Raw genomic sequence first — 11,566 nt, 5'->3', positions numbered from 1 at the left:
ATTATGTTTCGTATATAACGTAATATTAAAGGGACTCCACTGAGAATATTTGATATGATGGTTTCAAGAGTGATACATGTATAGGGAGAACTATCATACTTACCCCGGCGTTAGCGTCAGCGTTGGTGTCAGAGTTAGACTTTGGTTAAGTTTTTCTCTTCTTTTTTTGCGTGCAAGTTGCTTTCTCCAAAACTATTTAAGGGAATGGGATAAAAGTTCACACACTTGTCCTCTGTGATTGTCTAACATGATGGGCACATGAATCATAAATCTGAGTTACCGTTTTACAGAGTTATGTCAATAACTGAGAATAGTCGAGCGCGCCGTTTTCCGGACAGCTCTTGTTTTTGTACAAAATAACCTTAAAAGAAAAGGCGTTCTTAAAGAACGCTTTTAACTAAAGTCGGTCTAAGAATCGCACTTAATATCCAATTTGATCTAGATTTTTTATCTGCTTTTTTCCATATAATTTTCCATTTGCAGTGTACCGGTTGATCTACGTCAGATTTTCAATTTAATGACGTTAGGCTGTTTTTTTTTACCTCCGTGGAGTTCTTGCTGCCTGAAGACAATGATACGATGTTGTCATGCTCTTCAAGCGAAGTAGCCCGGTCTCTGATTATAAGTGTTTTTCTTTTATGCTTTGGTTGGATTACTGATTTATAAATAAAAATCATTTTTGATAATTTCAGAGTAAAATTAATCAAGATATCATTTCACATTTTTGTGCCCCCACGTTAGTGGCGGGCATTTAGATTTACCCTTGTCCGTCCGTCCTTCCGTCCGTCCGTCTGTCCGTCCGTCCTTCCGTCCGTGCGTCCGTCCGTTCACTTTTGTGTCGCACGTAACTCAAAAAGTATTTAACCTAGAGTCATGAAACTTTACAGAAATGTTGATCAGCATGTGTAGTTGTGCACCTGGGTATTTTCGTCTGGATATTTTTAGTATTTTCAGAGTTATTGCCCTTGACATTGTAAAATTTTGCAATTTTCAACTTGTGTCGCATGTAACTCAAAAAGTATTTGACCTACAGTCATGAAACTTTACAGGAATGTTGATCAGCATGTGTAGTTGTGCACCTGGGTATTTTCGTCTGGATATTTATAGTATTTTAGAGTTATTACCCTTGACTTTGTAAAATTTTGCAATTTTCAACTTGTGTTGCATGTAACTCAAAAAGTATTTGACCTACAGTCATGAAACTTTACAGGAATGTTGATCAGCATGTGTAGTTGTGCACCTGGGTATTTTTAGCATTTTCAGAGTTATTGCCCTTGACTTAGTAAAATTTTGCAATTTTCAACTTGTGTCGCTTGTAACTCAAAAAGTATTTGACCTATAGTCATGAAACTTTACAGGAATGTTGATCAGCATGTGTAGTTGTGCACCTGGGTATTTTCGTCTGGATATTTTTAGTATTTTCAGAGTTATTGCCCTTGACTTAGTAAAATTTTGCAATTTTCAACTTGTGTCGCTAATAACTCAAAAAGTATTTGACCTAGAGTCATGAAACTTTACAGGAATGTTGATCAGCATGTGTAGTTGTGCACCTGGGTATTTTCGTCTGGATATTTTTAGTATTTTCAGAGTTATTGCCCTTGACTTAGTAAAATTTGGCAATTTTCAACATGTGTCGCACGTAACTCAAAAAGTATTTGACCTAGAGTCATGTAACTTTACAGGAATATTGATCAGCATGTGCAGTTGTGCACCAGGTATTTTCGTCTAGATTTATTAGGTATTTTTAGAGTTATTGCCTTACACTTTGAAAATTTTTGCAATTTTCAACTTGTGTCGCAAGTTTCTCAAGAAGGATTTGACATAGTCATTAAACCTTATGGGCAGGTTGCTCAGCATATTTTTGATTTGCACCTGGGGTTTCGCTTGTGGATTTATCCAGTATTTGTAGAGTTATTTCCCTTGACTTAGTAAAAAGATTGAGAGAACAGTGGCGCGGTGGGGGCACCCGTGTCCTATGGACACATTTCTAGTTTTAAGTATAAAAGAACTAATTTCTTAATTGGTTCCCCGTGCGGTAAGTAATCGCATTTATTTTTGTCTAAATTCAGACATAATTAAGCATGTTGTAGTAACAAAACAAAGCTGAAATTGATTTATATCTAAAATTACTGTCGTATATCAAATATGTAAACTTACTTGAATTCGATAATTTACTAGATCAAAAAAAAAACAAAAGACATTGTATCTTAAATATCGAGGGTTCAAAGGTAAAAGGTTATAACTGCCATTTTTGCTGAAATCGACTTTTTATGTTTTTTATAATGTACTTATTGTCCTTTATGTTTGGCGAAAATATTATATAAATATTCAATCCTTATAAGGGCAAAAAATTAAAAAGTATTTTGTAATAACTTCTTTTCTACAAATTATGTAGGGGTAAAAGGTTCTAAGTGTACTTATTACCTGTTGTTTACTTGTTGTTCCCCATGTTGTGAAGATTCTGTAATGGAAAAAGGTTATAACTGATTTATCACCTTTTTCCTCTGACAGAATACTGCATTCATACAGTTCACAGGCACTATCTGTTATCTCTTTCCCAAAGACATTTATCTTGTGGATTTGAATGCAGCGAGAATATAACCGAAGATGAAAGACAGAAGATATTCAGTACATACTGGTCAATGGGTGATAACAAAAGTCAGAGGCAATTTATTTGTTTCCATGTTGCCACTAAAGAACCAGAGAAGGTATCTAAACAGAGAAGAAAACAAAGAACTATTTCAAATTCGTTTTTCTTCATAGTTGGTGGCAAAATGGTTAGAGTGTGCACTGACTTTTTCTAAAAACTCTCGATGTCGGTTCCAAAACAGTTGCAAACGCAGTTAAGCACAAAGTGGCAGGGTTATATGTTGGAAATGACAAGAAAGGGAAAGCTGTGCCTGGAAATAAAACAAAGAAATATCACTGATCATTTGTAAAGAAACACATCCAAAGCTATCCGACTTTTGAATCACACTATACGCGAAACAGGAAGAATCTAACGCAAGATTTAAGTATAACACGAATGTACTCAATGTATGTAGAAAAATGCAAAGGACAAAATAGAAGGTGTGTTTCAGAGGCTGTATACAGAAACATTTTCTGTACAGAATATAACTTGTCTTTCTTCCATCCTAAGAAAGATCAATGTACACTCTGCAATCTGTATGACACTTTGAGCATAGAAGCTAGACTAGATGAGGCAACAAAGCAAAATGTCAGGCACACTAAGAAAAAAACAATGCTAGAATGGCAAAATCAGCCGATAAAGAACGGGCAAAGAAAGATCCAAAGTTTTCTGTGTCGGCATTTGATATCCAGGCTGTATCGCCAAACACCATGCAGTTTAATTGGTGAACTTTATTACAAAAGAAAACTGTGTTATTACAATTTGTCATTCTATGAACTGGGAAATGGTAACGGGACTTGTTATCTTGGGTATGAGACACAGGGGAAACGAGGCTCGTGCGAAGTAGGAACTTGTGTGTACTTGTATGTTACTTCTGATGCAAGTAAGACATCTGTTATTGAAGAAGTGACATTATATAGTGATACATGTGGGGGACAGAATCGCAATCAGTTTGTCCAGTATATTCCTCACATCAAGTGTATAAACCACAATTTACTCGAAAGTGGTCATTCCGAAATGGAATGTGATTCCATACATGCATCTATCGAGCATGCAAAAAGCCTCACAAAAGTACATGTTCCATCTCAGCGGGAAACAGTTATATCATTAGCACGCCGGAAGCAACCATATATTGTCGTTCTAATAAAATACACTGACATACTAGATTACAAGTTGTACAAAGAACAAAACTTTGGCTCAATGAAAATTGATGTTGATGGAGAACATGTTAATTAGCTAAATATATAAAATGGATTCAAGTTCGTAAAAACAAAGAAATGAAAGAATACAGTATTTTTATGAACTATGGTTTTTGATGTTAGTGAGTTCAAGGAAGTTAGGTTAATGCAGAAGAATAGCAGAAGCAAAGAAAAGTTTCATAAGGCTCCACGAAAGGCTTATACGGAGAAACTTTCAATATATGCTGCAAAAAAAGCTGATTTGATGTCACTTGTTGCCTCTAGGACAATTCCGAAGGAGTATGAATCATATTACGAGTCATTGCCATGCAGCAAATCTATAAAAGACAAACTTCCAGTGCCTTCTGTTAGTGAGGGTGAAGGTCATGGAATAATTAATGACAAACATTCACATTCTGTGACATGAAACAGTAGTTTTTATTTACTTAACTATGATATGGGTCACTAATATCCTTAATTGCTGATGTCTGGGGTCTGTTTGACTATACCAGAGAACATTCAAAATAAATGAAAATTTGTAAACTAAGATTTTAGTGCGTATTTCCCTAACTTTTTAGTTATCAATTTATTTCTGTAGAATCTAAATATTGATTAGGTACATATTTCATATTTCTATGAATGAAAATTGTCAATTTTGTGTACGAGTATTATTGTGCATGTGTGTTAATGACATTACGTAAGGTTCTTCAAAGTAAGGACATAATTAATAAATTTGCAACAGTAACAATTACTTCAACATCTAAATTCTTTTTAGAGGAACAAGGCTATAACTGCACTTACAACCTTTTACCACAATTTATCTTGAACATTTATTGCTAAACCTTCAGAAGTAAAAGGTCGTAAGGGCAGTTATTACCTTTTACCGCTCAAACTTGTTGTCTTGACAGGATCTAAGTACATTTATTACCTTTTACTTCTGTAAAATGATATTATTTTGATCTTAGAATTTTAAAACAAAACATAATTTTAGTGTTTAATCAGCACCAAGCAAGGTAAACTAAACAAAATATGATCTAATGTAGTCAACAGATATGGGAGAATCAAAATTGTTATAAAAATATTACGGAAAATAAAGTTGTATTAAAATATATGTTTTTTGCGTTTTTCTCGAAATGTAGAAAATGGCAGTTATTACCTTTTACCTTTGAACCCTCGATATCAGATTCATAACTGAAGTTGTTAACTTCTTATCAAATAAAGTTTCCTACGAGCAATAACTGCATTGTTTGCGTCAGTCAGAGAAATTAAACGAAATAAGCCAGCGTTCGAAAGACAGCCTTTCAAAACTGTTTATGAAATCCAAATTCCTAGTCGTTTCTTGAAAGTACATACACATCTGCCAAGAATTATCTAGGGTTTGTAACAATTACAATATCTATCTATCTGTGGATACTGCCAACCCCTCTTACGAGTGTTACAGGCAGGTATACATTGTATACATTTAAGAAACAGCTTTAAGATACAAGGGAATCCGGGAACCAGTCCCTAGCTCTTATTGAATAGACCCCTTGGTTCTTTTACATGCCCAGTGTATAGCACTGATACATGCGAGGATTACCTGGATTTCTTACCAGTACACCTCTATGTAGGTGGGAAACACTGAAAGTGTCTCTGAAAAATCCCAAGGGTGTAACCCAGGATCGAACCCGGGACCTCAGGAGTGATAGTCAGTGGTTTAACCAACTGAGCTATCGCGCCACCACGCCACCAATATATCGTGATCAATTTGTTAAAAGTGTTCATTTACCATGTATCTTCATAATCAACGATAACGTTCTGTGTAAACTTTGAATATCATTCTATTATTTAAGTGCTTGCTGCATTGCATGTTACAAACCTAAAGTTCTACCCGCTTTTCCATCGTCTTCTATAGACTTCCTCTCATTTCTGGACATCACATGCCATTTATATGCAAACATCTTTACACAGGTTGGTAAGGTTTCGGATGATATTATCATTTTACATATACCGCCAGTGACTTTCTAAGTCAAAGACAAAAGTTAATAACACTCCACAATTCCACGCCACCTGTGGCTTACCAGCTATTAGTTGATTCTGACAATAACAAGACACAAATAACGACAAACATTGAACTGGTCGGAAATGACGATGGCCGTGTTCTAACGTTACGTTATTGCTCAAGAATGTTAATCCAACGTTACCCACTTTATAGCTGAAAATCAGGCAAGGCTAGTTCTAAATAATTCACGGTTGAGTACACGTTAGTTTGTAACTATGGAAATAAATATTTAAGTTAATATTCCATTCATGATAAAACTAATTTAACTAATGTGAGAAAATAATGACAATTCCAATAGGATAGTCCCTATTAAATCGATTCTTTGTCTTTTGTCTTATCTTTTTAACGCTGATGTCGAACGGTCTTGAAATTGAAAAATGAATTAAAACAGTTTTAACTGATTTAAACAGCTACCGAAAGCAGTATCTAATAAGACGTTGGCGATTGTTGTATTCATATTGTGTGATTCAGATAATTTTGTACATTTGAAAAGATGACTTTATGTATGATACAAAAATTAAAGTATATTTGATGTATGAGTGCCAGTATAAATATGTTTGAGTGCATCTTTAATTGTATTTATACTTAAGGACAATAAAAAAGCACGGTCGGAATAATTGCGTTTTAACAAAAAAATATATTTTCTGTTAGTATTTTGTCAACAGTTTCATAAAACCGAATGCATTCCGGTCATTTAGATACCAAAGTTATGAAAAATGATTGCATTTTAATGAAGTTATTGCATGATAAAGACAGTACTCGAAAAATCAAAAGTAACACTTTTGGCTAATTGTGATAAGATCACAACAGAAAACATTTAATCAATTCATGGTTACTTTATGAAATGAAATTATTTATTTTTTTAAACTGTTAATTATTAACTTGTTTTTCACACCTTTCTATAAATATTAGACACAAATAAACAATTAAATTGTTTATGAAAATGAATATTAAACTATGCAAATGGTCAGTTTTAGAAATCGTAAAGCTCACATTGAAATTGCATATACACACTTTTCCTCAATAAAAGGTGCTTAATTTCAAACACTATTGGATACTTTTATCAAATTGTATGCAATGGTTCTACAAAGAATTAACCGATGGATATATTTCGGAGAGATTCAGTCTGGCCTATCTTATAATCAATTTTGTATTATCAAAGCGCCAACCATTTTGGTGTCCGTCGGTCTACAATTTCTCGGCTTCACCAGCGTTTCGCACTACACTACAGACTGAACGGCGTCAGATTCCACAGGCGATGTGTGTGTATTTGCGTTTATTTATACTCGCCACCGGTTGCCCATATGGGCGAGCCCTCCAGAAGAGTATTAGTCATTTTATTTTTCGGAGGATAGTGCAATTACAGATACAGAAAGATGCCCCAGTTCCAGAAGCTTCTCCTGGTTCTTTAGCGAGCCAAGTGTTTAAGCACCCATACACGGGACCTCGATTTAAAGTCTCATTCGAAAGACTGATTAGTAATTTTAGTTGGCCAGCCCGGGAATCGAACCCACAATGTCGAGATTACAAGTCTCGCGCTCTAACCGATTGAGCTATGCGGGCTGGCTTCCACAGGCGACTATCCGCATCGTAAGGTCTATGAGGCAACGATTTTCCTCTGTTAAGAGACGCTGATGGAGGATATTGTCGTTTCTAAAGATCCCGACGGTGACATTACGAATAGACATTTATGAGTGACTTTGTTTTGGATTTTCATTGTTTGCCTTTGTTAAGGTTGCATTACTGTAATGAAAAAGTGTGATTTTGGGATTTTCACCTAAGGTTCTTCGATTTACTGGTGTACATTTGATTTTAAACATTTTGAATTATTTTCAGTTGTTAAGTTTGCGTTTTGCATTAAAGTTATGATATATATCTAATGGAGTCATAAGTGTTTTATTTTCATGTAACAAAATGCATATAATGCGGGCGTGCGTTTTCATTGTCCTTAAGTATACTTATGTTACCCACTTTGAACGCTGTCACAACAATCATTAAAAACAAACCAAAAACATAGTACGTATTTAATTCGCCGGAGCCAAATATATTATTTTTGCTTATCCCATATTCCCCATTTAAAGACTGGTGGCGGCAAGCGAATGAACATTTTGTGACACTTTCGGTATTATTTTCTGCCTCCCCGTGCAAATTTCTCGCAACAATGTCAGTGTTTTGTTGTTTTCATATACGTTTTTGAAAATAGACTATTTTGTGAATTAAGATTTGAAAGACAATTTTATTGTTTGAAGAACTTTGATCAATAATTTTCAAGAACATACTTTAGCAACATTTGATGTAGTTTGATACAGTTATTTGTTTTGATTTGAAAGGGATGCCCTAACGGGGTTTCGTGTACCAGGTATCACTTATAACCTTATGACTTATATAACCTTATGACTTAATTTATGAAGTCGTACCTATACATACAAACATTTAAAAAGAAGTTGACCGGTGACAGAAATTATATACGTCAGAATGTATAGTTTCACGTTTTCTAACGTTCGTTGTTGCAACGTATTTTTCGAACTTCCAGGACATACATCATGTTAACTTTACATACGTGCGTACACATATTTGTACGTGCGCATAAATGTGATTTCATTTTGCATATCAGTAAAAAGGTGACACGCAGTCGTCAGGTTGACATTCTTACATTTGGAAGTATGTTATCTTTTTCAGTATCTACTTAGTATTAAAGTTATGAAAATGAAAAAGGGTCGAAAGTTATCATTATGTCAACTGTATACAGCTTAAGTTAAGGTTCAAATGCGTTTGAACATAATTGCATGTAATTTTCAAAGATTTGACAGACTTGTTGGCATCTCTGGTAAAGCAATCTGCTAGTCAGGAACGTGAAGTTTGTTTATTTGGAATATTAATCGGATTTGTAATACAATATAGAAAAAACTATCGTGAGTATTGCTGATATCGTACACGGATATTTACTAATGTTAAGGATAACTGTCGTATATTTATTTATAGGATACTAGCTGCTCGCTTGATATATTACTGGATACCAATCCATCTGATAATATCCGTTCTTTTTCTGCACATCACTATTTATTATTCTTGTCCAGTGCTGCAGATGTGCACATGATGCAAAAAGTGTGCGTTTGCTGCAGATGTGCACATGGTGCTAAAAGTGTGCGTTTGCTGCAGATGTGCACATGGTGCTAAAAGTGTGCTTTTTCTTAAGTGGTTATAATGCGTTCTGTCAGTTTTAGCATGAAGAAGAAATGTTTAAGAGATGAAGTTGACAAAAAATCTCATATCACACCTCCGTCAGTTAACATATTCAATCAAAAAGCAAAATAAAATCTATCAAATTGCAGCCATTAGCCTTTTATTAGTAGATCCATTCACAGATAAAATGACAGACATCTTCCGAGAAACATATTTCCTTTTTTAACTGAATTAACCAGTTAATTACATTTTCTCGTGCAGGCAGCTCCTGTTTAAATGATCGAAGAAGTTAATCTATCTAAGCTTTTTGTGAAAAGATTCGAATTATTTGGACATTGAAGATGATTTGAGCCGCGCCATGACAAAACCAACATTTGCGACCAGCATCCACGCAGTCTGATAAGGATTCATGCTGTTCGCTGACAAACCTATAACAAGTAGAGAAACTGAAAACGATCATCATGGTTCCTGATCAGACTGCCCGTATGCACAGGCTGGTCTGGATCCATGTTGGTCGCAAACGCATTATGTTGGTTTTGTCATGGCGCGGCTCGTTTAAAGTAAATGCTAATATTATGCTTTCGTGGTGATAATCATGGAGTCATTGCTTATAGTATGATGTAATGTTTAATGTTTTTATAATGATAACAATGATTGTAACATCATCTTTGATGACCATAGTTTAAATTACTACTGACAACGACTATGTTGAAAGCATATGAGCCGCGTCGCGACAAAACGAACGTAATGCGTGTGCGACCAGCATGGATCCAGACCAGCCTGCGCATCCGCGCAGTCTGATCAGGATCCATGCTGTTCGCTTACAAACTCTATTACAAGAAGAGAAAGTGATAGCGAACAGCATGGATCCTGATCAGACCGCGCGGAGGCGCAGGCTGGTCTGGATCCATGCTGGTCGCAAACCCACTATGTTGATTTTGTCGTGACGCGGCTTATATTTCTGATGATTCCTATATAGGTTTAAATGTATGACGAGCAAAATAGTAATTGTACTTGTCGTACTTGGAATCACTCGATGTTATGAAACAATTGAAACTATAAATTATGACAAGATTATTGAGATCCTGCCAAGATTTTGTATTACATATCACTATTAAATATCTACGCTTTTGTTTACAGATGGACGGGGAATTTTACAACTTAGTTCCATATAATGTGCCAGTATGGGCACAACATCTACAAAACATCCCTACATGTTTTGTCAAAGTGAGTAACTATTGAAAACATGAAAACCACATATGAACTTTTCAGTTGAAGCCCTATGATTTCACACTATTCATTATCTTAGAAGCGATTTATTGAACTTTGTATACTAATTTCTACAACCGAATGAAGATTGTTTGGGAAAGCAACATTAAATATTTAGTTATTTTCCTTTACCTTTGAAAAAAATAAGATCTTACCGGAATCCTTGTTTTCATATAAAACATCGTTTATAGTATCATCTTTTAATGTCATCGTCGTATATCATGAGTTGTAAAAGTGAAAGCATTTTTTGGCGACTGATATGCATAGTAATTAATAAGCTATTATTATATTCAGAACTTGTATAGTTTCAACATAATGTAGCTTTTCTGTATAATTAATATTTGCAGCTTTCAAATTTGAACACCCCAGTAAAAAATGGAAAATTTCCCGGGTTTTCCCAAAAAAATTTTTAATTATTTATAAAAAAAGGGTGACCCTTTCGGGACGAAAGTCTGGAAAAAAAGGTAAAGCTAGAATACAATTTATTAAAAGAGTCTACTAAATATGAAGACTGCATATGTCACAAATGGAATACTTTTCCGACAAGGCGTTATAGATTTTCCAACGAGGGTTGGCAATTTATTAGTTTTCTAGAGGTGTAACGAATAATCAATTTGTTAATTTTACTAGTTTTGCGTGATTTTCAATATTTAAACGTCAGAAGAACTGCACATATCCGCAGGAGGAGGGGGGGGGGGGGGGGGGGGGGGGGGGGGGGCTATGAACCCCCAACGTTCATCCCTTCTCTGAATATGTGCATGCGACTGGCCATACCATACCTTGAATCTTCACAGCAAAGTGTATGTCAAATAATAATTAAAAATAAAAAAGTGAAAGTTATAGAAGTATAAAAGTGCATGTAACAATAAACTTACACTTTTGCCCATTAAGATGATGAAATCTATTTGAGCCGCGTCACGACAAAACTATCATAATGGGTTTGCGACCAGCATGGATTCAGACCAGCCTGCGCATCCGCGCAGTCTGATCTAATCCATGCTGTTCGCTTGCAGACCCTATTACAAGTACAATAAACTGAAAGCGAACAGCATGGATCCTGATCAGACTGCGAGGAGGCTGGTCTGGTCTGGATCCATGATGGTCGCAAACCCATTATGTTGGTTTTGTCGTGACGCGGCTCATTTATTCTCGAACCCCGTAGTAGTCGGATATGCAAGTATATAAAAGTTACTAGTCGAGTTCGCCAAATTGTACACTGGCTATGCTGTCAGATTTTCTAATGATGGTTGTTTCGGGGTTGGTGGC

The 11,566-nt window shown here is 35.4% G+C and overlaps 1 long non-coding RNA gene across 1 annotated transcript; it reads left to right on the top strand.

Moving 5' to 3' along the window:
• Positions 1-8,278: 8,278 nt before the first annotated feature.
• Positions 8,279-10,676, top strand: LOC132722538 (uncharacterized). The gene is made up of 3 exons (XR_009624622.1): positions 8,279-8,760; positions 10,172-10,258; positions 10,648-10,676. It is a non-coding gene; the product is annotated as an uncharacterized LOC132722538 (long non-coding RNA).
• The last annotated feature ends 890 nt before the right edge of the window (positions 10,677-11,566 follow it).

Source organism: Ruditapes philippinarum, unplaced genomic scaffold (genome assembly GCF_026571515.1).
Source record: "Ruditapes philippinarum isolate M1 unplaced genomic scaffold, ASM2657151v2 ctg3132_1_1_1_1, whole genome shotgun sequence".
Classification (NCBI taxonomy): domain Eukaryota; kingdom Metazoa; phylum Mollusca; class Bivalvia; order Venerida; family Veneridae; genus Ruditapes; species Ruditapes philippinarum.
This window is presented reverse-complemented; position numbering and strand designations above follow the sequence as displayed.